Source organism: Acinonyx jubatus, chromosome D3 (genome assembly GCF_027475565.1).
Source record: "Acinonyx jubatus isolate Ajub_Pintada_27869175 chromosome D3, VMU_Ajub_asm_v1.0, whole genome shotgun sequence".
In the NCBI taxonomy this organism is placed as follows: domain Eukaryota; kingdom Metazoa; phylum Chordata; class Mammalia; order Carnivora; family Felidae; genus Acinonyx; species Acinonyx jubatus.
The window spans coordinates 59936102-59963777 of record NC_069392.1 but is presented as its reverse complement, the minus strand read 5'-3'; positions in this window follow the sequence as shown (position 1 = coordinate 59963777).

Below are 27676 nucleotides of genomic sequence, written 5' to 3'. Positions count from 1 at the left end.
CTATTTTGTTTTGTTGTTTTGTTTAAATAAGCTCTTGGATTGACTGATAAATGTGGTCCCAGACCACACTTTGAGAAATACTTCTCGGGAAGATTTTATTGTAGATTACTTTGTTGCTAACCTCCCACCATCTCCATCACACCTTATATCCCAGAACTCCCCTTCATCTAGTGCAGATCTTCTTGTCTTCTCAGGATGCATAGAAACTTCCTTTTGGTGACTCTGAACTCAACACCGACTCCTTCCATTTTAACAATATGAGAAATCTATCTCCCTGAAATTTGTTACTTGCTTCATTATGATGAAAAAGAGACTTTGCTCATGAATGTTTTTGAATTCTGAATTCCATTAATAGAGATTGGACCTATAGCCTTTTGAAATGAATATATTATATTTCATAGGGTTCATTTTAACATATCCACATTGCTATGATAATTTTGAAAGAATCAGTGGTTTTCTGTGTTTCCAGTAATGTGTTTGTCTCATGTAGTCAGTGGTTTTAAAACTTATGTACAGCATGATAATTTTTAACACAAAAGTGTATGGGAGCCTTAGTATTTTATTTTTTATTGATTTTAATTTTTTTATGTTTTTATTTATTTTGATATTGAGAAAGAGAGAGAAAGTGTGAGCAGGAGAGAAGCAGAGAGAGAAGGAGAGAGAGAATTCCAAGCAGACATCGTGCGTCAGCGCATAACCCAATGCCAGTTCGAACTCACAGACTGTGAGATCGTGACCTGAGCCAAAATCAAGAGTCAGTCACTTAACTGATGAGGTGCTCCTTAATATTTTAAACCATATATAAATTCTTTAGAATTGAAAGGAAAAGAATAATTTTTGTAAATGCGCTAAGCTCCTCTGGTGGGCCCTAAGTTTCTGAGTAGAATGGATTTGAAATCATTGTCTTCAATTGCATAGCTTCTGTGCTTCTTTCTGAAAAGTGGGCTTTCCCAGCACTTTTCTTTTGCACAGGTTTTTCAAGGACATTCAGTGATGCTGTGTATTAATGCCAAGAATTTCTAGTGAGCTGGAAGAAGTAACAAATGAGCCTTTCTCTTTTAATGTAAATCATAAGCTTAAATTCTCTCTTGCTCACTCTGCCCACCCTCTTTTGCTTTATTATGTCCACATGTGTGAGTTGGGAGAAATACTTAAAGTGGACTGTTCATTAAGAAAAGAAAACCATAGCTCTTAAATCATGAATTTATGCAATTTTTAACTGTTTTTAACAAGCACAAAATGGTTCACGGGAATTATGCAAGTATAGATCATTTTAATTTGAATCATTGTGGAATCATAAAAGACTCAGTTCTTTAATTTTGTGCCTTCAAGTTAGCTACTTTGATTAAAAAATAATAAAGCATGAGAGCCGTAGGGTCCTCACAGGTTCTTGGCGCTATCGTGGCTCCCTGATCTTCCGTGCTAATTCTCCTCATTAATATTAATAAAAGGCTGATAGGCCATTGCAAAGCATGATACGAAAAGCAGGCAATTAATTGCTTGTAGTATTTTTATGCTTATTTTGCACAAAGAAAATAATGCCTCAGGACTCACTATCAGCTAATCAATAATATCAACTGTGTTGAAAATGAGTACCTTCTGTTTCTTTTTTGTAGATCTCCCTTAAATCTGAGAAACGTGAAAATCCAATGAATGTTCTTGAAATTAACAGGATGGAAAAGAAAGTTTTTATTTTAGTGGGCACTCTTCTATTTGGGGAGAGGAACCATATATATATATATATATATATATATATATATATATATATATACACACATATATATACACATATATATGTGTATATATATGTATGTATATATATATAATATTGAGAAATACTTTTCAGGAGGATTTTATTGTAGATTACTTTGATATCTACATCCCACCATTTCCAACACATGTTATATCCCGGAGCTCCCCTTCATCTGATGCAGATCTGCTTATCTTCTCTGGATGCATAGAAATGTGTATATATACATATATACATACATATATGTTTACACATATATGTATACGTATATGTATACATATACATATACATATACGTATATATATATGTATGTATATATGCCCATATATATGTATTTGGGCATTTCAGATTGTCCAGTAATTTCAATTAGTACATTTCATATGGTTTTACCTTTTTGTAGGTGAAATTGAAATTTAGAAAGTAAGATTATAGTTAGATAAGCCATTTTGGGAATTCCCAATCATCCTTTTGATTGATTTGATAAGTCCACCAGTTTTATTGTTTTTTCAAAACCTTTGTAGTAATCAGTCACCTGACATTTTTAAGGCCAAATGCACTGCCTGTGAGTTGAGTCTGCCTGTGAGTTGAGTTTTAAAAGTCCTACTAAGGTTAAAAATCCTAGACTTAGAGGCTTCCCTTCTCACTGCAGACTGGAAAAGCATGCTTCTGATTCTGGCATTTCTGTTTTACTTGTGAAAATTAGGTAAGTTCTACTATAATTTTATCATTAAAAAAATCTATGCTAAGTATATGAAATGATAAATTTAATCTGACCTTGTCCCTAATGTAGCCATGTTCATTTCATCTTACATGTTTAGCGTTATAACATTGGTTCCTGTGCCATACCCAATAAGACCAATTATTAGGTGTTTAATAAATCCAGTTGCCTATATATGTGCACACATATCACTTAGGTGAAAATATATTGAATAAATTATTAAATAATATTTTCTAAGAAATTAAAATAATTTCATTAAAATAATATTTTCTAAGAAAGTTAGCTTAAAAAATAACTTATGCATTGTCTAACAAAATGATCAAAATGGCAAATGGGCCAGAAGTACAATTTTATAAATATCATGGTATTTAAAATAACCCAAAATTCTGACAAGAAGTCATTAGGAATGAAATAAAAATTCTAATCCAGCAAAATAATCTTCTTAGCATGCAGTTTCTTCAATTCAGGCATATGCCAAAGAAGGTAGCCATTTCCAAGTAAAAGAATAGTTGCTAAATGAGTAGAATCTCTTTGTAGGTTGTAAGCCAAATTGCCCAATTAAGAAAAGAAAAAGATATACATCCAGCACAAGAACCTGCAACAGGGACTCTTAGTCCCTGTTGCACATGCTAACTTCAATTCTTAACCAAATAACCACATAGAGCTATAGTGTAGAATACTATCATATGCAAGAAAGGCTGCTTCCAGAGACCTGGGGCTGTAGCAAATACCAAATTTTCCCATTTTCAAAATGACTTAAATTTACAAATGCTCATCTGAAGATTGTTTGTCTTGTATTTTGAACCCTACACTTCTAAGAAGTTACCATCAGGTGATGCATGGCATTGTAGATTTAGAGCTTTGACTTAACACATGGTGTCTTGGAGATAAATGGTCGTGAGTTAGATAGTGGATTTAAGATCCTTTACAAAAGCATAACTTTGTTAGTACATTAGACAATGCATCTCAATGAATAATGGCAGAATATAGAAAAGTTGTAGAAATCAACGTTAGATATGTGACAGTATTTTCTATTCATTCTTTTCCTGTAATCAATTATTAAATGCTAACAATTAATTTACTTATATTTATGCATTTTTAATAAGAATTGAGGCATTTTACAGCTAAACAAAATAGAAAATGAAAAATATATATACCTGGAATACAAAAATCCTATCTCCAGAAGCAAAATAAAGCTCTTGAGAAGTGGTTCCTACTGTTACTGGAAGCTTCATGTGGCTATACAATTTCTAACATCTAATCTAATTTCTAAGTTCTAGAAAATAAAATAAAAAAGGGAAAAACATTATGATGCATAACTTTCATTTTCTTATAAAGTATGATTTGCAAATTAGTCCCCAGAAATAATTTTTTTCTCCCAGAAACTCAACTAATTCACTTATCTGAGATTGTACTATTTCTCAGACTGAATTTTAAAGGATATAGAAAATATCTTGCCTTTGTTATAGACTCAAATGATTTTAAAGCTAAAAGTGATTTTGGAAGCCATCTATATATGAACAAGTTAACTTTTCATAAGCCTATGAAAAGTAGATAATTTTCCTAAATGACATTCAACTGATTAGCAGTAGCAGCTCACCTGGAAGCCACTGGCTTCCAGATCTTCTTATATCTCACTTTATCCTCACTTGGTCTCAAAACTTGACAGAATAGCCCAGCCTCTCTTTCTGCCCAGCCTGTTCTGGTTAACAAATTCCCATAGATGACTTCAACTGCTTCCCTTATTAGATTATGGCATAATTATCCTATCTGTCTGCTAAACAGCCCAGTTCAGTTTCCCACAGAAGCTTTTTTTCCCCCATTTGAAATCTTGCCTCTTTCTGTCTTCTTTTAATTGTAGGAAAGCACACTGGCTGGACATCTGCTGAACGCATGGTAGACAGCACTCCACTCTAGATTAAGATTTTTTTCCACTGACCACCATCACATCTTCCCAGCCAAATAGGTGAAAATATTTCTTAGCAAACTTAGGTGTACATCTTCTGTGGGAAGATTTATTGCCTAAGATGAAATGTTAGCATATATCTTAGTCTTTATGTCTCCACCTCACTTTGAGGTGGGAAAACCTAGTCTAGTGCAGTTCAACTACATGCAACAAAATGTTAACATGTAATTATGTTTAAAGTTATTCACAGTGGAGAATAATAAAAACAGGGAATGGCCTATGCCATCAAATAGAAAATAACTACAGCAAGGTAATATTTTTATATATACCATGAGAAAGTTAGCAAATCAATACTATGGAAACACAAAGGTGGAGGCTGTTACTTCTGCTAGAGGAAAATATAATAATTTCAGGTAAGATGTATCTTCAGATTGCTATTTGCAGTGATTGAATTAACAATTACCATAAGATTGAGCTGAAGTACCATTTCCTCCAATTTCAAATAAAAGTGACATTTAAAAAACAGCATCTCCCATGAAACATTCTAATCATTCCCTGGTGATGGTCTCAGGAATTTTGTTTGTTGTCTAATATTCTCTTTGCGTTTTTCCATATCAGTATTGTCTGATAAAAATAATGGGTACGCAATGTGTGGAGCACAGCTTCAAGATGAACTGAGTTTACTCCCAGTGGATAGGTAATATGTAAGGCTCAGTCTAGATCAGGAATGCCTAGTCTCTGTAGGCAAGATAGTATCACATGCTTTTTAAAATGCAGTTAAATGTAAATTTCAGGATGCTTAAACAATATTGATTGGTCACAGTGTTGTAGTCATCTTTTATTCTTTCTCAAATGTGCCACCAAATGATACCTAGCTAATACCCACACTTCTTTGGCCTTTGCCATGATGGTAGTATGCTTTAAGTGTCTTAACAGACTCAGACCCAGGGCCCCCAAGATTAACACTGCTTACTTACTCAGGAATATGACTTAGTAGTTGTCTTGATGTAACTGAGCCTCTGCAAGGACTGGAGGAATCAACAGAATTGGTGGGGAGAGGATGGAGGTGGAAGGGAGGTTTTGGCTCTTTTATTATCTCAAACGGAAACATGTAATGAAATATTATTTTTGTTGGCCAGTTTTAACTATTCTTTAATATCTAAAAGGAAGGTTTTTTCCTTAATATTTTAAAAAATTATAGCCAAAAAACTCCAAATGGTTCTAAGCAAGGAGACGTATAGCTGCTTATTGGTAAATGCATCTTCCAGTCCATTCTCATAGACACAAGCCTTCAACACAGGTCCTTGGTGAACCCCCACTGAGGAAAAGCAGACAGTGATCATATCAGTCAGTTTCATCTCCCTCACAAAAGGAGACCATGAAAGATCACAGTTACTGTGATATTAGATGCTTTACACAATTTTTTTCCTGAAAGTTTCTCCTTACCTACAGAAACTAATGCTTCCAGAGAAAAATTTAATTCTCAAATGCATAAAGACAAAGATTCCACTATGCAGATATGTTTAACTTAACTCTTGCTCTTCCAGATTCTGCTGTTGAACTGTGTTTGGAGGTATCTGGGAGAGGGCACTTTTGTGTACTTCAGGTTCCCTAAAGCATTCTTCCTGATATGTCTTCCAAAGTTTATAAAGAGAATCTAAATGAGTAAATGAAAGCTTGGAAAAAACACAGAGGGACATATCTTTGACACCTTTTCAATTCCCCCATCTCTACCATATGGACTAATCTGTATATAAAGGAGAAAGAAATAGTGAGGGGGGGATGAGAGAGAAAGGAAGGGAAGGAGGGAGGGAGGAAGAGAGAGAAAAAGAAAGAAGAAAGAAAGAGAAAGAAAGAAAGAAAGAAAGAAAGAAAGAAAGAAAAGAAAGAAAGAAAAGAAAGAAAGGGAAAGAGAGAGACAGAGAGGAAGGAAGGAAGGGAGGGAGGAAGGAAAGAGGAAGAAGGGAGGGAGGGAAGGAAAGCAGAAAGGAAGAAAGAAGGAAAGAAAGAGTTCCATTCAGTTAGGAATTTAATGAATTGATTGTTGAGAATGTTGTTTTTGGTGGTGGTTCTATGACCCATTTCGAATTTAAAAAGTAGGGGTCAGAACTCCAAACAGACGCACAAGTACTTATCCTTTAAGAAAATGTGCTGTTGCCTAAATCCTGTTCCCTTCAGTGACATTTTCTTGGACAGGTCTTTTGTAAATTTTGCTTACAGTGAGGTCTCCCATATTAGGGTTTTACTGTGCAGCCAGCCTTCCCATGATATCCACATCTTCAATCTGACCTTGACATCATTCAGGTGACAACACTACACCCTTGACATCCATAAAAGAAAGGCCATACATGACTACACAGTTAACTCATATTCAAGTTAGACAGTGTGGAGTCTTAAAATGTTACAGAGAAAAATATTCTGGATTTCACATGTCTATCAAAAATGGCTGAATTTAATACTTCTTTTCCACTTCAGGTTTGATCCTGTTTAGGAGAAAAGAGTTACTAGAAGAAAGAAAACACAAACATTTGTAATTTTTGAAATTCAATTTATTTAAAAAAATTGTCCACAAGGCATACAAGTTGTTTTAAATCAGTTTTAACTTTTAGACGTAGTTAGTAAAATATATTATTTATTCAGAGATCTTTCTAATTTTAAAATAATACTGACATAATATCATTTTCAGCTTGCCATGAATGGAAGTAAAATACCATAATGACAAAATCACCCAACCCTAAAGATACACTAAGTCACCAAATGTGACTTAATGTGGTCCGTAACCTCTAGTATTCCAAAGCCAATCCTTTAAGTGAATAGTTTTCATCCCAGTTAAATGAAACTGTTGATTAATGTCACTGCTTATCCCATGAACTATAATATAATGTGTACTTGGGAACAGTTATTACCAAAAGAAGAAAGAAAAAAAGTCTTACCATCCAATTTACCACCACAATGAAAAGAACAGTCAGTTTATCTAGACAGTATGTAATAGCACACTGGTGTTATAATTACAACCCATTCCACTCTTGGCATATCTACTCGTATTCTATCTGTTTGCCAATAGCATCCTTGGAGTAGGACTCTATAGTAAAGAACAGAAAGCTTCTGTGCTTCCATTATTACTGTAGGTCAACAAGAAAAGTTCTTTGAACTCAGCTCTTAAAACCCAGTGGGGAAGAATTGGAGTCCAAAGGGCCAGAGTCATCTGATAGGCTCTTATTGCTTGAGAAAGCTTGCCAGAGACCTAGCATCTAGCCTGATGATTGCTTTGTAGTAGTCTGAATTATCATCAGCATATTCACATGGAAGGTGAAAGGGCCGCATATACATAAGCATATACATAAGCATATACATAAGAACATTCTGTCAGTGAAACATGCAACATATAAAAATTTTAGATTGAAAATTGCAATAATATATAAAGATAGTCACTTGTTTTCTGTATCTCCAGGCAAGGTGGTATTTACTAAATGGCTTAGGAATAGAGGAGTTGTTTCAGCTGGTACAACTCAAGGAGGGCTCATGGAAAAGGTAAATTTTGATGTTCTAGAAAGCAGAAATGACAAGTATATGTCGGTGAGACCTGCATATGTTTGTATGGGAGGTGGAGGAAGTACATTCTAAGCAGTTATTCTTATAATCGGAGTAGGAGAGCTCTGTCTCTCGTAGAAATGTAAATAAATAGGTGCATGCAATCTTATTCAGAGGGTCAATTTTGATTAGAAGTAAAAGAGGCTTAAAGAGTTGCTCTGGAATGATAGTGAAGGGCCAGTTCTTTGGCAGCATTCATATTTTTTGACAAAAAGTATCTAAAAAGTTGGCATATATATATACAATGGGATATTATTAAGCCACAAAAATGAATTAAATCTTGCCTGGATGAATCTAGAGGGTATTATGCTAAATGAAATAAGTCAGACAGAGAAAGATAAATACCATATGACTTCACTTCTATTTGGAATCTAAAAAACAATACAAACAAACAAAACAGAAATAGACTCATAGACACAGAGAACAAACTGATGATTTCCAGAGGAGTGGGGAATGGGTGTGATGGATGAAATAGTGAAGGTACAACCTTCTAGTTATAAAGTAAATAAGACATGGGGATGTAATACACAGCATAGGGAATGTAGTCAATAACATTGCAGTAACTTTGGTAACAGATGGTAACAGACCTATCAAGATGATAATTTTGTAATGCATATAATGGAATCACTGCATTGTATACCTGAGACTTACATAATATTGTGTGTCAATTACTCTTTAATAAAAAAGAAGAGATGTGAACAGATATGTCACAAAAGGACTAATAAGCATATGAAAATGTGCAACATAATTTCAGGGAAATGCCAATTAAGGTCACAATAAGATACCACCAAACACTAGTAAGACTGACAATAATACATGTTCATTGTGATATAGAGCAACTGGAACTCTTCCATAATGCTATAGGGAGCATAAAAATTGTTTAACAGGTTCTTATATAGTCAAACATACATTTACCATGTTATCTAGCAGTTCCACTCCCACATACTTAACCAAGAGAATAAAAACATATGTACACACACACACACACACACACACACACACACACACACACAGAATTAATCTCTTCAGTACTATAGCAAGGTTAGTTTCAATGGGTAAGCTGACTGAAAAGGGAAATTAGGGCCCTATTTCAGTCTTCTGTGAATGAGACCATATTTTTTTTATTTAACTTTATTTTTTATTTTTTAAAATTTACATCCAAATTAGTTAGTATATAGTGAAGCAATGATTTCAGTAGATTCCTTAATGCCCCTTACCCATTTAGCCCATCCTTCCTCCCACAACCCCTCCAGCAACCCTCAGTTTGTTCTCCATATTTATGAGTGTCTTTTGTTTTGTCCCCCTCCCTGTTTTTATATTATTTTTGTTTCCCTTCCCTTATGTTCATCTGTTTTGTCTCTTAAAGTCCTCATATGAGTGAAGTCATATGATTTTTGTCTTTCTCTGACTAATTTCACTCAGTCTTCTGTGAATGAGACCATATTTTAATTGAACCAAAGTATTGGTGACAGAAATTGAAAAAAAACAAAGGGAAGCAAGAGCTATTTCAGAGCAACAATTATTATCAAAGTGTGGAGGCATAAGAAGAGATTAGATTCATGAATGAAAAACTATAAAGAAGTTAGATGACCTGTGTGAATAAAACTTTATTTTTATGAACAGCTGAATTGTGATTTAGATTAGAATTAAGAAAACAGTATAAACATCTCTGTGCTGGAGAGTTGAAATTCAAGGTGAACTATAACTTCTTCTGTCTTTAATATTTTTATTTTTAAACACTGATGAAAATGATCTTTGCATTGAGAAGAAAACCATTATTTGCGATTTTAGTTTGTGTGTTTACTATGTTGGAAACATGCTCTCATCAATTCAGGATTTCATTGTGTTGCTGCATTCTAAGAAAGTGTATCTTCGACATCAAGAAGTCTCCCTGTAACAGTAAGAGCTGAGCAGCTTATCATTGTGCTAATCAAAACAATTAGGGAACCGAAAAGAGAAACTGGCTATGTTCCTAAAGAAGGAATAGGGAATGATGAATTTGCAATACCTTGAGTTATTTAGATGAAACTGTGCTCTATTATGTTGGCAATAGATTTGAGTTCTGTTATTGCATTTTTCATTTCTCACATTCTCTGTTATCCATTCTTGCTTACATATGATCCTGTTGTAATTAGTTTATCTTTTTCTTTGCTACTTCCAAAAACAGCAACCATGCAATAGGTCTAGAATTCTTAACTTGGGATCAATAGGCCCCTTGGAGTCTCATCATTAGCTTCAAGGTGCCTGTGAAATATGCAAAATATTGTTTGAATGTTCAGTTTTCTCAGTACAACTTTCTGAAGTTTATCAAAGCATTTGTTAGATATTTGCGCTGATGCATATTTGTCCATATACTAACTCACAAAATGAAAATGGGTTTTAACTGTTGTGTGGAGCAAGCAGTGAGACTTCTTCCAAATCCTTCGGGTATCCTGTATGTTGGATAATTGTAGTAGAAGTGTTCTCCCAAGAGTTCATTGTAAAAATTACCATTGTTCGCGTTGAAAAGATATGACCTTGTCCCTCTGCAATATGTCCACAAAGGTTTTGACCATCTACATTTGAGTGTAACTAGAAAAAAAAACTCCAAGAGGGAGGCAAGTTTGTGTGCTTTGTTAACTGCTGTATTCTCAGCACTTAGGATAGAGCTCAACACATGGTGAATGTGAAGAATATTTGCAGAAGGAATTAATGAACAGCTGTGCATTTGAGGCCTTTGCTCTGGAGAAAACACTTTCAGATGGATTTCCTCCTTTCCCTACTTTCTTACCTCCACTTCTGCCTTCTCTCCTCTTTCACATCTGGGTTCATCCAGTACTCCCACTATTTTCTACAGGTTTTCTTTCTCCCTCTTTGCCAAATTCTAAACACAAACATTTACATGTCCTAGGGTCCCCCATTTTAAAAATACAGGGAAACAGTTCCTTCCTTGATGTCCTTGATTAAAACACTATAATGATTTACTCAGTATAAATTTTAATCATGGTATACAAAACCATTTCTGATGTACCCTTCCTTTCTTCTCCAGCCCCATCTCTAGCTTCAGGTCTTTGAAATAGAGGGCCTAACCCTTCTGATATTTTATGGCTCAGTGTTTCATCTCTCTACCAACTCTGCACATTCTCCTAAGATTGTAAGTCTTACTGGGCCACCACCTAATTATCCCTTTTCTCTTTGACTAGCTAGTTTTTTCTCATCCTTGTACTGCCACTTTGATTTTACTTCCTGGGAAGCCTATCCGATGCCCTTATCTGTGGGGTTTCTTTGTGGCGCTTATGAAACCAAGTAGCTACCCCATCACTGTAACCCAGCTACTTAGGAAAACTACTATGCCGGGTGATGTGTTCTATGTACTTTTTTAACATCCCTTAATAGAGTCCAAGCTCAGTTTGAGCAACACCTGCTTCATCTTGTTTTTCTTTATTTCTCACAAAATATCATTGAAAAAGTGAATAAATAGAATCATGCTGTTCTTACTGTTGTTGTTTTTGTTGAATATATAATAGTTGATGTGAACTTGATCATCCTCCAGTTCTCATTCTGACTTCTTGAATAACATAAGACCTGAGAAAGTTCACAGCTTGGAAAAGAAGTTATGTTTTTATCATGTCCCCCCCCCAAGTCATTCTTAATTCTGCTGGGTATTATGTTATCACAAAGAAATGTATTTAATCAAATATCTTCTGCACATGGGACACAGCTAGTCAATATGTGACGAACAAGTTTATTTCAATATAAAGTGGGTACACTGTGTTTCAGAGAAATGCATTGATCTCAAATGGCAGAGTTAGTCTTCTTTTGTGAGAAGAATCTTTCAAATAAAGCTACTTGAGCGTTTGAAGGTATCATCACTTTGATGTTTCAAAGCCTCAATTATTCAGGTACCACAGAGCTGAGCATTGTATGTCTGCCAATGTCACATTTAAAAAGCTCAGATGGCTAAGATGCCATGTTCTGTTCAAGTCGTCTGATATCTGAAATTAAGAGAAGAGCCCTTTCATTTCAGCAACTCCTAAGGCTCTCCCAGTCTTCATGCTGTTGCTCTGAAACTCAGCATTCATTAAATGCTTGCTTGCAATTTGAATACATTGTTAACAGAGTGGACAGCTTCTGAGGTTGAAAGTTCAATTTATACTCTAGGGCAAGGGGAAACTTTTGATATCTCTGATTGAGATTGGTTATTGAATCAAGGACCTGGTTTGGAGCCAGAGATGTATTAGACAAATTATCTGAGAGGAGTGAATAAAAGGCTTTTATCTTATGAAGCATCTGCCCAAGCTACAACCTTGTTTCAGCATATGGCATTCAAAGAATATGTTGCACTCTTCCCAGATGGGGTTTGAGAAACTGTTTTCAAGAAATCAAGTGCAGACACTGTGATTTTCTACCAACATTATAAAACCCTGCTGTATACCATTCCCTGTTATGTAAAGCTTCAGGTCCAAGGGCTCTGAAGTCACAACCATAAACCTCAGGGCTGTCATACAGGGTTTGTCATACAAATACTTGCATTTAAATTCCTAGTGCAGTTTGCTTCAAAAGGCAGACTTCTCCAGCTTCAAAAAGTCTGTCATTTGTATTGGTCTGAAATTGTCTGGAAATTATATTTGGATTGAATAATCCTTGTGGTAAAATTAATTTTAAATATTTTGAAGAAATAATGCATGAAGCACATTAGAGGTGTCATCAATAATACTGACAAGTGAAGTTCTGACTTCCACCTTTTATATCCAGTCTCACGCAAAATCCAGTTTCTTATAGTTACTCAATAGATAATTGTTTAATCAAGAAGTGAAAAGAAGTATTCATCCTGCATATTACTTTGAGATGATTCCTTCTAAAGCACCAATTTCAAAACTACCTTGGCCACATTACCATTCCCTTTTTGACACCCCATCGTCTTTTTGTTTCCACTCTCAGTATGTACTTTTTTACCTTTAAGCTTCTGCTCACTGTAACGCCCAGCCCCACATCAGCTTTTGCCTGTAGTGGACCTAATCTACCCCTTAAGGATCTGCTAGATTGACTCCTCTATGAATAACTGTCTTACTGTTCCAACCTAGAATGATCTCTCCTACCTCACTCACATTTATCTTACTTACTATCTACCCTATTTATTTGGCATTAAGGCATCCATTGCCTTGTGACATCTGTTCTATTTTTGGCTGATATTGCTGTTGACCTTTTTATGTACATATCTTGTCTCCTTAACTGGATAGAATGCTCCTTGAGGACAGGGTCATGAATTGAATCATAGATTTTTTACACTTACAAGAAACTTTAGAGATCAAACAGTCCAGTAGCTCATTTTATAATTGAGAAGGAGAGAGTCTGGTAGAAGTGAAATAACTGATTTAAGGTCAAACAATAATTTGGTTAGAAGGCCCGAAATAGAGTTCCTAGCTTGAAATACACTGCTCTTACAGTGTGCTCCATCCACTATAACTTTCATAACATATTAGAGTTGAAATGGGCATTAGTAATCCAACCTCCTCAATTTCTAGAGTGAGAAACTGAAGCCCAGAGAAGCTGTGAAATTGTTGCCAACGTCATTTATTGAGTTAATTCTAGTAGTCCCAGGACAACAATTCAGATTTCCTGACTATTTGCACAGTGCTTTGCCCACTGACCTAAACTCCTTTCCTCCTCTATATTCTGCAAGTTCTGTGTACAGAGTAAATAACTATTAAGCATCTGTTAAGCTTTATACACAAAAATATAAATATCTCCAATACAGAACCCTGGAATCTGGCATTTCAATGGAAATTGAGAAATAATAAATTTCAAAGTTTGACTCTGGCCTTTCTCATTAGTCTTTTTCTGTATAACATTCTATTTTAGGAGAATTGTGTATAAAAATGGATATTTGGGTGTTGTATGGAAACCAATTTGACAATAAATTTCATATAAAAAAAATAAAAATAAAATGGATGTATTTGGGAATACCTCTATTTGTAGGGGGGAAAAAAACCCCTGCCTCCTGCCCTGTAAGGTTTTCTGGAGTCTGTGCATGCCAGATCTATATTCCACAGAACTCTCAATCTGTGTAGGATTGGGTTGGAGTTTCAGTTTATCCCTACCCAATGTTTTCTGCTTACGTGTAAAGAATTCTTATTTTCTGTATTCCGTATGCAAAATCCTATACAAGAAATATTATGATTCTTTATAAAGGGAAGTCTGTGGTAAAGTCTGAAATATCTATAGCATGTCAATGCACTTGTTAGCCAGAACTCACCTATATGAGTACCATAAAATTAAAACTTAGTATCTGTAACTCCTAAAAATCTAGAGACCTGATTTTGGCTTGATTTGTGAATTTTGCTTTACTTGATCCCTCTTGTTTAATAAGACTGGATACTGGATTCAACAATTACTATGATCACGAGAAGAAACTGTATATTATGGGAGAAAGCACTGCCACTGATCCACTAGGTAGTTTTAACCAAGTCCTGAATGTCCTTGGAATTGTTCCTTCATCTGGCAAAAACAAATGAATACATAGAAGCAAAAGTATTTGATTAAATGATTTCTGCTCTTTCTCTGTCTTGATAAGTGGACCAAGATATTGGAAGATATATGAGTTTGCCTTTTCAATTGATTAAATTTTTGAAAATTATGATTATAAATTATAAAACTATAATAATTTATTATATTTAATTATACATTTACATATAATTTAAATATTTATGTAAGTTATTATATAAATTTATTTATAATATATTTTAAATATTCAAGTATAGAAAAGCTATTTTGTAAATCTAAGCTTTCAGGGATTAATGTTGCCATTAGAGGGCCAGAAGATTTTAAGAGTTCTTGGAAAGATAACAGCTAACGTTTGTTGAAGGCTCACAATGTATTGTGAGCTTCATCAGTATTAAATTGCTTATTTTGCACAACAGTTCTATGAGGTAAGCACCATTATTATGCCCATTTTATAGGTGACAGATCTGAAGCACTGGGTTTAAAGTAACATGTGCCAGAGTGCACAGCAAGCTTGCTACAAGCTGTGCTTTGCAGGCAGATTCAGATTCCTAAGCCTGTGCTCTTAACTGTTGCTTCTGTCTCTCAGGGACACTCTCCATAGAGCCCATGTGTTCATGCCAGCAAAAGGAGATCAGGGAGACCTACAAACTTCTACTCCCACATGAAGAAAAACAATTGCAATGTAAGAACATAAATATAGAGCTAGAAGGTGGGTTGGAAGGTAGAAGGTTGTGATGCAAAGTGTTTGGTTTAAAATCAATGTGGTCGGGGCGCCTGGGTGGCGCCGTCGGTTAAGTGTCCGACTTCAGCCAGGTCACGATCTCGCGGTCCGTGAGTTCGAGCCCCGCGTCAGGCTCTGGGCTGATGGCTCAGAGCATGGAGCATGTTTCCGATTCTGTGTCTCCCTCTCTCTCTGCCCCTCCCCTGTTCATGCTCTGTCTCTCTCTGTCCCAAAAATAAATAAAAAACGTTGAAAAAAAATAAATAAAATAAAATCAATGTGGTTGATTTAAAAACAAAACAAAACAAAAACAAACAAACAACAACAACAAAAAAAAAAAACCTCTGCTTGGAACATTGGGACACTAGACCAGAGACTGATGTTTATATTTAACGAGCACATTTATTCTCCTTATTCTTTCTCAATTGGTGTTTTGTTTCCTGCTCAGTACATCCTAGGTCTGTTTTCACCTATCTCTTGGTGTCCTCTATCTTCCTTTGAATCATTAACAGAAATGAAATTAATAATTCCATTGTATGCCCATCACTTTACTCACTACTAGCTATGATGAATGCAAAATAAATAAGAAACAGGTGCTTAAGAAATTCACAAATTTTATGATTTATTTATAGGGAGAAAGCTTGCACAAGAGGGCAGTTGCATTATGGTATGAAAACTTGAGTGTGATGTCATTTGTAAAGTCCATGATTGTTAGTGACCCAAATGACTTCTAGTCCTATCTCTGATATTGAGACACACTTCACTGGCTGAGATTCAAGTACTCTATTTGTAAAATGGGAGAGTTGGTCTGGTTTGTCTCTAAGACCTCTTCCTAGTATATATACCTATGCCTTCCAGTTTTGGTTAGATCTTAGAGGCCTCCATTCTTCAGTTATATTACTTACATTACTTATGGTAAGTAATGCTTAAATATTCTTGGTAAAGTGGTATTCCTCAAAGAAATCTAGAGTAAATGGTCTACTACTTTATGGCTGAAATTAATCTTTTCTAATTACTTACTTAGGTGAAAAGGGTCAGTTTTCTGCTTGGCTCTTTCAAATGGTCTTTGTCCAGTCCATAGAACATATAATCCTTGGGAAGGAAGTTAATATATAATCCTTGGAAGTTGAAAGCTTATCTTCCTTAAAGTAAATGACGCCATTGATAGTTGCCCCTTCTGAGGTCTATGCTATATCTTGCCTGTTTTCTTGCTCCCCATTAAGTTCATATTTCATTCATTTCATTTTGGCTCTAAATTCCTTACTCCTTGTTTCTTTATCTTGATTCCCATTTCCTTCCTCTCTAAGGGCATATTTAACCAGGTGCCTTTGAGCATTCTTAAGTGTTAGTTATTCCTTTGGCACTACTCAAAGAAGAGCTTAAGCAGAAATTTGGTCTTTCATATGTGAGTTGTCCGTGCTCAAAAGACCTGCTGCCTTTCTCAATATATTTATTTTGTTCATATATATCTATTATTTTTTAATGACTTATCTTTGATTCTGGAGTTCTAACATCATCGGTTTTAATTTGGAGGTTCATCTATGGCAAGTGCTTAGCTTCCACTGCATGAACATGACTCATATTCACTACAACCATATCTATGCTTCAAAGATTAAAAACTTTGTGAAGATAATTTTGCTCAGTTGGGTTTATTTGAAATGGCAGAAAATAAATGTTTGAAATTAAATTATCAGCTCAAAACTATAAAATAAATCCCTGGAAATCACAATTATTAAGTATATTTAAACAGAATTAACTATCTCAACCTGAGAGTGCAATCGACGTAGCCATTGAAAGATTCCCCAAACAATCTTTGGCAAGTGATACAAAATCATAACTTACCATTTCCAAAGTGATTTAACACTGAAGTTTGAATTTCTAACTATGAAAATACGAACATAAGAGGAATTATAAATGCATTTTGTCAGCTCTCTTGCATTCCAATTTATTGAATGCATGCTTCTGTGTACTGTGATGCTTAATTTGTCTAGACTAGGTACCCTCTACAATGTTACTCTAAAAAAATACTTTAAATATAGAATAGAGATATTTGTAATTTATTGAATTGCCTCTAGAAAAAAAACGTAGTTAATTAAAAAAGCTTCAGGTCACTATACATTTTAATTAATTTTTAGCTGTAATTTCAGATTGTTAAAAAGGCTAGAAGAAGGTAGAGAATAAATATAGCTAGCAAGCAAGCTAGAGCTACTTTAATTCTGGTTTATTAAAACCTATTCAAGTCTTTGATGGTCTATGAAATCATGGTATTCTATCAATTATGATCTCAAAAGACTTCTGAAACATTTTTTAAACGAGAAGTAAGTAAATTATGGGTTTGTCTTTTAAAATGTGTTTTATTATGTCATTACTTCAAATAATGTCAGTAACTCAGTACCAGTTTGAATGGTTATGGAACATTTGTAATTCAAGGGGGTGTGATTATCATTGTATATTCTGGTATAAAAAAAGGCTTTAGCCAGATTACTTTTTATCGGCTCATGAATTTAGATGCAGTTCTTTTAGTTCCATAATGCAGCTGTCTAGGGGTAGATATATGCAACTCTCCAGATTGGCTGCCATTGAAAACTTGTAGTCTGCAACTTGATAGTTCAGGGTAGGGAGGGATTGCTGGCTCTCCTGGGGAAAACATTTTGAAACAAATAGCTACAACAATGACAAAAAATGAGATTTGAGTTAGCTGTTTCCCAGGTGATATGTTTGTTCTCCATCTATAAGTATAATGAAGGGGGATAAAAAAAGCAGCTCTCTTTGGGTTCATTTCTAATGCCAGTCTGTATATGATAAATGTTAATTTCTCCAATCATCCAACAAATAAGTCCTCCCTTCCACTAAGAATCTTCACTTAACTGCCAAATTCATTCCTTCCATTTAATATGTTTTTATTAACCACATTTGCCATCAGCAATTTTCAGCCCATCGGCTGATGAAGAATGATGCATTCTCCTTTCATTAATGCTCACTTAAGAAAATAATTCTTAATCTTCAAAGGCTGAGTAGGCACACTGTATACTCTTAACAAAAGAAAAAAAGATATACATGAGGAAAAGACAAAGCCATTTATGCAGAATTGATCAAAACCTCTGAATGATGACAAGGCAGGGTGGAGGAAGAGTCAGGTTCATATTTCTTACAGACACACCTATATCTGTTTATTACAGACAGGTTTCATGTAGGATTCTCAATAATGAGTGCTATAAAGTACATTAAGAATCAAAAATATGGGAAATGTTGATACTGTAAACTTAGTGTTTATTAGAGAAGTCATAAGAAGACTCAAAATAAGACCAGACTTTCATAAAAATAAGGTATCTAATCTATGGTTTTACGGCCCTGAAATCTTCTTTCTGAGACCACTTTGGCACCCGTTCCCAACTCTTTTCCCTCCTTGCAGAAATTAGTAACCTTGTGTTCTAATACTAGATGAAGGGTACCTAACTAAGTCCAGACTAATGGGGGAAGAAATCCAGAGTGGGCAAGGCCTGCTATTTATTCTGAAAAGCACAGGAATTTTCTGGATAACAGTGGTTGAGTAGTTAAAGGCAAGCACTGAAGTCCAAGGAGAGAGCCTGGATATTGGGAAGGAAACAGAAACCACACAGCTCATAAAGAAAAGAACAAGTCCTAGTGACTATAGGAAGCTGAAAACACTCTTATCCGTCTTTGGTTCAGTGGGTGGGCTCCATGAATCAAACTTGTGAAAGATTAATAGGAGAAAATGATTTATTACATCTGCATACAGGAGCTTCATAAATTAATTAATTAATTTATTCATTCATTCATTAAATAAATAAAGTGATTGAAAACCCAAAGAGGCCATTGACCCAGAGAAATATATACCAGTTGAACAAACTGTAGAAAAGGAAGAAGCTGTAGGAAGTAGATGGTAATAGTAGATTGATGATAAATAGGGTAGTTCAGTTAAGTTCATCATGCAGATTGCATCTTCCCAGGAGATGAAAGTTGTCTTCTGCTCATTCTTCTTTTCCTGAAACAGGAGCAGAGGACACCTTTATAAATGGAAAATTCCTTTACGAAATGGAAATTAATGCCCTATTTTTAGGCATTTAGGAGAGGCTCGAGAGCTTTTCCTATGTCTGCTGTTTCTCAGTTACTTTCAGCTCAAATTAATCCTATGCAAAAGTGGTATGATTTGGGGTGGCCTATTATGGTCCCCTTCATTCTGAAGCATAAAGTTATATATATAAAATCAAGAGAATAATGCATATTTTGTAGGATTGTGTAGTTTTGGAAACAGGCTATTTTGATTGTTAAAACTTTGTTGGTTCATTATTCTTTTTATGGTCATTAAGTAGGGATTCTGTTCAGTGTTATCAATATGTTGTCTCATAAGACCCTTGATACAGGCCCTGTGGAGTTTGTGGGGTTAGTCCTCTTTTACATAAAAGAAAACCCAATTAACAGAGAAGTAACTTCTTGAAGGCTCACAGCTCACAGTGGCAAACATGTAACTCGAGTCTAAGTCCAAGTATTGTATTCTTTCTCCAGGTGTGGGCCCTGCTAGGAGGGATAAGTAGAAGCGCAGGTAAAGAAAACTTCTTGAGGGGTGGGAACTCTTGGCCAAAACATAGCCACAGCAAATGTGTTTAGTTAAAATACAAATATAAATTATAAAAACACATCATAAAGCCAATGTGTCAAAAAAAGCCTTTAGTTTACTACATGCTCAATATGTACAATGTGTACATGCCTTATAATGCCAAATGTGTAACATGACTTATAAAACATACTTATCAGAAAGTATACAGCTATCCCCATCAGAATAGCCAAAATCAGAAATGTTGACAACATCAAACACTGGAAAGGATGTGGAACCACAGGAACTCTCTCATTCATTGCTGGTCAGAATGGAAAATGAAACTTTGGAAGACAATATGGCACTTTCTTACAAGCTAAACATACTCTTACTATATAATCCAGTAATTGAGTAATTTACTCAAAGAGCTTGAAAATGTATGTCCACACCAAAACCCCCACATGTTTGTTTATAGTAGCTTTATTTATAATTGCCAAAACTTAGAAGGAATCAAGAGACCCTTCAGTAGGTGAATGGATAAACAATGATACATCCAGACAATGGAATATTATTAAGCAATAAAACAAAATGAGCTATCAAGCCATGAAGACATGAAGGAAACTTAAGAATATGAAGCAATTGGAAAGGCTACATACTATATCATTTCAATTTCTATGACATTCTAAAGAAAGTAAAACTATGGAGACAGTAAAAAGATCAGTGATTGCCAGGGATTGTGTGTAGAGGGATGAATGGACAGAGTACAGATGATTTTTAGGGCATTGAAAATACTCTGTATGATACTGTAATGATAGATACATGTCATTATATATTTGTTCAAACCCATAAAATGTACAACACCAAGAGTGAACTGTAATGCAAACTATGGACTTTGGATAATTATGATGTGTCAATGTAGGCTCATCTTTGGTAAAAAATATACTATCTGGTAGGGGCTGGTGATAAGGGGAAGAGCTATGCATGTGCGGGGGCAAGGAGTAAATGGGAAATCTCAGTACCTTCCTCTTAATTTTGTTGTGAACTTAAAACTTCTTTTAAAAAAAATAAAGTCTAAAAATACATATATACTGCTCTCTAGATTTACCCACAAAGCATTATGCTTGATTCTAAACTTGTTTCTCAGAGGATAGGTCAGGGAAGTATGGGAATGTAGTTAAGACCTGACATGGTACCTGCCACCTGGGACAAGGTAGTGATATAGGCAATGACTCAAATTTTGAAACTAACTGTAGTGACACATCTGGGTAGGAGAGGTCTACTACTAACATGGAAAAGATGAATGTGAAACATGATTCAGGAAAGAGTCAACATGTAGGTCTCTGGTCATGGAAATGATGCTCCGGGCAGCAGTTTGAATCAGGAGATGGGATTATGCAAATATCTTCTTAGAGAAACAACTTACCCCTTATCTCCAAACCATTAAAAAGAGCATATGAAAAAGTCCTCAAGCTAGCATGATGGGCAAAATAAGTCAGAATGGCAAGTCTCCTTATCACTCAGGGGTACTTGTAGTAAATTTCCAGTGTTTGAAGCCATCTAGGATAACTGGCTGAGTACATGTGTATCAAGGCTTACAGACTTTACTATAAAACTATCTATCAACCGTGGTGAAAAACATTACTATTCCAGGGAACATGGGCTTCACCACCTATACAAGTTCACATATAAAATTAGCCATCATAATGCCGATCAAAATATGTCAATGAATTTTCAGTGAAACATTAAAGAATCATCATTAAAAAGGAATGGAATATAATGTATGTGAGAGAATAAAATATATGTGTATGTGATTTTGTCTTAAACTTGAAAATCCTTTATAGTTGATCACTTATAATCCTAGATATGAAAGAGAGACCACATGAAGCCTTTTTAGACAAATGAGAAGCAGAAAAATCACTGAAAAACTGACTTAAACACAGTTATCTTAGGAACTGGAGCAGAGCCAATCTTTACTTGGATGCATTGGTGAAAAAAACTGGAGGGTCAGGTAATTATGGTAGCAAGGAGACAAGATGAAAAAAGAGAATTCTGACCTTACTGCAGGAACAGAAGTGTATGCCCTAGAACAACAAAGGCAACTGCTCTGTTTTGTTCACACTTGTGAAATATTTTAGTTGTATTAATTGTAAGACACTATCTTTATTTTGAGTTCCTACAATATCATCATCCACATATGATAGGGTTTGTGTCATAGCTGTAGAAAATTACCGCTGATTGTTGACATATAAATCACTTATTCATTTATGTCTCAGATATTGAAACCAGACACACCATGATGAACTGGACTTAACCACGACATTTGCTTATATCCTGTGATGCCAATGCATTTGTATACCACAACTCAAGCACACTGCTCTCCAATTTCCTCAAGATACTGAGAACATATGATAAACACCCCCAAGACAAGTGAAGAATAACAGCAGGGTGTATTTTTCTCTGTTCTGTTTGTATTTTTAAGGAAGACAGCAGAGAAAAGGTAAAGACTGACTGAAGAATGTAATGGTAAAGTTTTAGACTGCATGGCATATTGCTGAAAAGAGTCCTTCAAAATGCCCCTGAAATGACCCCACAAAGGTACCTAGCTCCTCTTATTTTATATAAAATGGAACTAATAGAAACTGAGGATGTATTATGAATAATGCGGCTGAATTTTAATAAAAACCATGTCTTTACTAATCTCAATGTTCATTCCATCAAAATGAGAAGAATGTTAATCTAAGCGCTATTCTCCTGACACTTAGAAGCCTTGATTCATTCTATTAAGATTCTTCTCCACTCTTGCAGTGCCCTAAGGTAATAGAGAAGCTGTGTTTATTTTTTGAACAAATAGGTAATTTTTCTGGATGCAGTCTGTATAGGAAATGTTCCAAAATATTTATGAAACAGAAGGAAAATTCCCAGTACAATAGAGCATCCACATAGTCTACAATTGTACAATTTAGGCTCTTGACTAGTAAGATACTTTTCTCAGTTCAGTAAAAATAGTTATTGATTAAGAATCATATGCATACTATTTTGCTGGGTTCTGAGCAGTATAGTTTCCATCTTCAAAGAACATCAACTCTATCTGAGGGAAATAGACATTATAACAGAATCAGCTAAATTATCATATAAACAGGGTAAGAATAAATGTTATACATTATTAGTTGTGCACAGAAACAACCTAATATTTTCAGGACCTAGAACAATCATGTAAATGAAGACCCATGTATCATGTATCTAAGTATTTAGAAGTTTTAAGCATTTATAAGAGACTGAAAGGCTGAGTTTGAGTTTAGGATTCTCAGAGTCCCTGTTGTTGTGCTGGAATACTAGTCTCAGAGAGAGCCCACACCAGCCCATCTTTAATAGCAGCCTGCTCCTTTTCCTGTGCACCTCTGGCCCTGGACTGTGCTGCAAGTGATACGTCTCCTGCAGGCATGGGGTTACCTCGTCCACATGTCCGGGAATGTAAGAAGATACCAGCTTCCTAGCTGAACCAGATGGTGAACTGGGCCCCAGATTGGAATAGCACTTGAGATTTGCTGGGAAGAGGTAAAGTCCATTGTAAACAGGACAAAAAATAATCAAACCCCTGGGGAAAGAAATTATATTAGATGTTGGAGTTGTAGGTGCTGGGGTTTTTTGTTTGTTTGTTTTGTTTATTTTTTGTTTGTTTGTTTGTTTTTCATTGATGGTACTTACAAGAGCAGGGAGTTCATATTAGGAAAGAGTAGCAATTAAGATGAAAATGTTTCTTCAATGATTCTGCCTGTAACTGCAGAATTATGTTAAAAACTTACTGGGATTAGCATCAAGATGTGTCACAGTCTAATTCTAGACTATATTTTCATCCTCATTGCTCATCCTATTATTTTTTCATATCCCACTCTGAACAAAGAATGTGACATTTGACTCGACAATGAAATTTAACACTTAAATCTAGAAAAGCATAGTTATGTATGATCAGTAAACCTTTATGTTCCATATGTACCTATCACATCGGGCTTCCCATTCCTCACTCATGCAAATTTTGGCCTCCACATTTTAAGTTATGATTTTTTTTCAGGTCAAAGATACACACTCCTGTGCTATATATAAAACTCTCCCAAACCTTTACAGTTTATCTCAAATATTGACCAATCATGGAAACTTTTATACTTGCCTTGGAAGAATAATGGATCCTGTTGTATAGTCTCAGAGAAGTGTGTTTGTATCATATCACATATTTGTATACAAGTTATAACTATTGGAAAGTAAATACAACATGATAATGTCTTATTTGCATTTACCAAGGTACCTGTCATCGTCCCTGATAGATTGCAAATATTCAGTTAAGAATGGGTTGATAAGTAAGTATAAATAACTTTTTAATTTAATGTTGGTACAATAGGTAATGGGCATGGGCAGTCAAGTAAATAAGTCTCCTGGAATACAAAAAGGTCATAGGGTACTTGCTTCTGAATCAAATTTCTTAAAATACAAAGAAAATACTTCACCTTGGCCAAAGATGCCAAAATTTTCCTTACCCTAAGGACTTGGCCTTAGTATAGTTTGTTTTGAAGGGATTCCTATTGGAGTTTATGATGCTTTCTCTAGTTTAAGTCCCATTTGTCTCTAGATCCCTCCTTATTTAAGGAAAACCACCAACAAACTGAAATTCTTCCTGTCACTTTATTGCAAACTTCATGGAGCTTCAGCCCTGACAGCAAACATCAACAAGCTCCATGAAGTGATTGACACTGCCCGTCAATCATAGCTTGGGTACAAAGTGAAAAGGAGGTGGTTCTTTATGGTGGATGTACGAGAGGGAAAACATTAAGTTTATCTGTAAATGCCAGTCCTTAATACTGTGAACGTAAATGACTTCCACCCGTTATTCACTTTTCTTTCTTCTGAATGTTAGTTTGTTCCATCGAAGATAACAAAATATTAAGTAGTACAACTAGGTTTTAGACCAGAAGGTAATCATCCTGATAATACTTTTGGAATGATTGTGTTCAATATGGCGGGATTATTTTAGGGTTAATTGGCCTTTGTTTCTGAATTGCTTATGAAAATTCAGTATAGGTGTGAAATACCACAGTGTAGCAATTTGTATTTCCAACTATTAGTTTTCATTGAGTTTTTCCAAACCTCTATTTTTTGATAATAAGATAATTGCCTTTTGTGCATTTATATTACTTTTCTCTCTTTTCCTTTGGCTTGGATTACGATGTTCAAAAAGTAGTTAAGTTTCCTTACTATTAGTCTCTAAAATTTTTAAGAAACAAACTGGGAATTCAGTCTGATAATCCAGTACAAATTGTGTCCCTATACCACACACACACCAAAAAAATCCCATAGCTTAAAGATTCACTGAATAGACATTTGGATTGGCAAATCAGGGAGTGTCTGTGTGTAAAGTGGATGTGTTTTTCACATTTTACTCTTCAACCAGATTTCTAGCATCATGGAAATAAGATGTATGAGACATAAAAGAGAGGATAAATATTTTCTTTTCATTTGATAAGTTTTGAAACAGAGGTAATGAAAGATTAAATTCAATTTCTGAGGTCATATAGCTGGCTAAACCAAAGGTAAAATCAGGGTCTGGGTAAATTGCCTTCAACTCTGACCAGATTTGCATTTTGCATTAAAGAAAATGTTTCTATTTCAATAACCATTTTTAGAGAAACTTGTAATGAGCCTAATTAAGTAATAGCCAGAGTCCAGTCTCTTTCAGAAATACAAACCAAAATATTACCTGAACCCCTGAGTTTTCAGAGATCCAATAGCAGAGAAGTTGAGAAAATGTAGAGACAGAGAGTCAGTCTGTCCTCACTACTAGACAAAGCTCTCAAAGCCCATACCCATACAGAATCAGTGTCTCCACTTCCTATTCATGAGAAATAATATAAAACAAAGCCCTTTATACTTATTTGGGCAAATCTACAGTATCCCTTGAGTTCCAGTCTGTGACTAAGCGAGAAAACTATTAGTAGAAATAATTTTTTTTTTATTACTAAAACTGCTCTTGACCTCTAGACCCTTTCTGGCCTTCACTTCAGAATTGTGTGTGTGGCACATGAATGAAAGTCAGAGGAAAATGCAAGGTCATCAGGCAATGACAGAAAGCAAAACAGTATCTGAGAGAAGAAAGATGCCAAAGCAAAAGCAGTTCTGCCCTCATTAGATAAACAATCTTCCTCAGTTCCTCTCTTCCCCATTATAGTGACTGACAAGCATTGCATCATCTCAGAGAGGAGAGAGATAAGCAATCAGGGATCAGGGAAAAAGCAAGTGTTTGGGGAAGACTTTAGTACCTGGCTGTGTGATTTCTGGCTTTCTCAAATATGAACACAAAGAAGGAGTGTGGGAGTGTGGGAAAAATGCTAGAAACATGAATTTTTTGGGTACCAACAATTCTTCATTTGAAAATAGACCCTACAGACCCTTTCATTTGTCCTCTAAATTGATATTAAAACAGGTGTCTGGTATTCTGGTTTTAGTTTGAAGGTATGGAGAGTTAGAAAGAGCCTCATTCCCAACCTCACACAAGAAAAAAGCTGAGCAAAGTGCAAAGTAACAGCTTTTCTGAATCCATTGGAGAATTCAGTGGCAGGGCACCTCACTAACCCTAAATCTAAGAAAGACAGGTGCCTCAGGAGAGACAGATCTTGAGTATTTGCTTACTTGGGATGAAATAGGCCAATTCAGCTAACAACTTTCAGTGAATTGTGGAAGACTGGGTGTGAGAGAGAGTGAGAGTATGAAGTCCCTGTGGATTACATACATAGGGGTGTTTTGTTTCATTTTGAAGACTTTTTATTCCATGTATCCAACCAGGAAGTCACCAGGAGCACCAGGAAGAATATTGAGATAGCTCTCCTGGAATTTGTGAGGTTGGCTGGGGAAGAGGAACAGCAGCCACTGAGGAAACACTGCCTGGACCATCATTCCTATCTCTCCTGACGGAAAAAGTCTCAAGACATTGGTGGAAACTCGCAAGAGCTGTAGAAGAGGAATGAGAGAAAAACTCTGTTCCTAGAGAGTGAACAAGGATATGTGTTAGCTTAGCTCCACAGGGATGAAGGGGCAGGAAAAATTGTGAGAGCCTCACCTTGACATAGTGTTTGTCTAAGACCAGTGCTTAATCAGAACATTATAGAACATCCCCCTCTCCCACACTCCTCTACCAGACTAACAAACATAGAATAAAGACAGCAGTAGAATACAGTTGGGAGAGATACAAGATACAAACTATCTCAGGGTCAGAGCACAAAGGATAACACACAAAGCAAAGGTAGGGTTCAGACATTGCAAAAATAACCTTTGGGAATGCATCCAGCACCCTAAAACATAAGTAATTGCTAGAGAGATATAAAATCCATGGTCTCTGAGGGTACTAATAAGACCAGCACAACTCAAACACAACATAACTCCTGACTATATTAAAATAAACCCCCACACAAAAGATGTAACACTAGGAAAATCATGCTCATCTCCAAACATTAGAAAAAGATTTACCTGAGTGTCTTCTATCTTACATAAGATCTCTGACTTTCAATAAAAAAACAAAAACAAAAACACGTAATCCGTACAAAGAAGCAGAAAATAAAAACAATCTCAAGAGACAAAATAATCACCAGAACCAGAATCAGATATGTCTCAGATGTTAAAATAATCAGACAGGCACATTTTAAGTAAATGTTATAATTTTTCTTTTTAAAGTTCTAATGCAGAAGGTAGATAACATACAACATCAGGTGGGTGACTACAGCAGAGAGATGGAAACTTTAAGAAAGAATCAAATGATCGTGCTAAGAATGAAAACCATATTGGGGCACCTGGGTGGCTCAGTTAGTTGTGTCCAACTCTTAATTTCGACTCAGGTCATGATCTCACAGTTGGGGGGGTTCAAACCCTGCATTGGGCTCTACACTGACAGTGCAGAGCCTGCTTGGGATTAT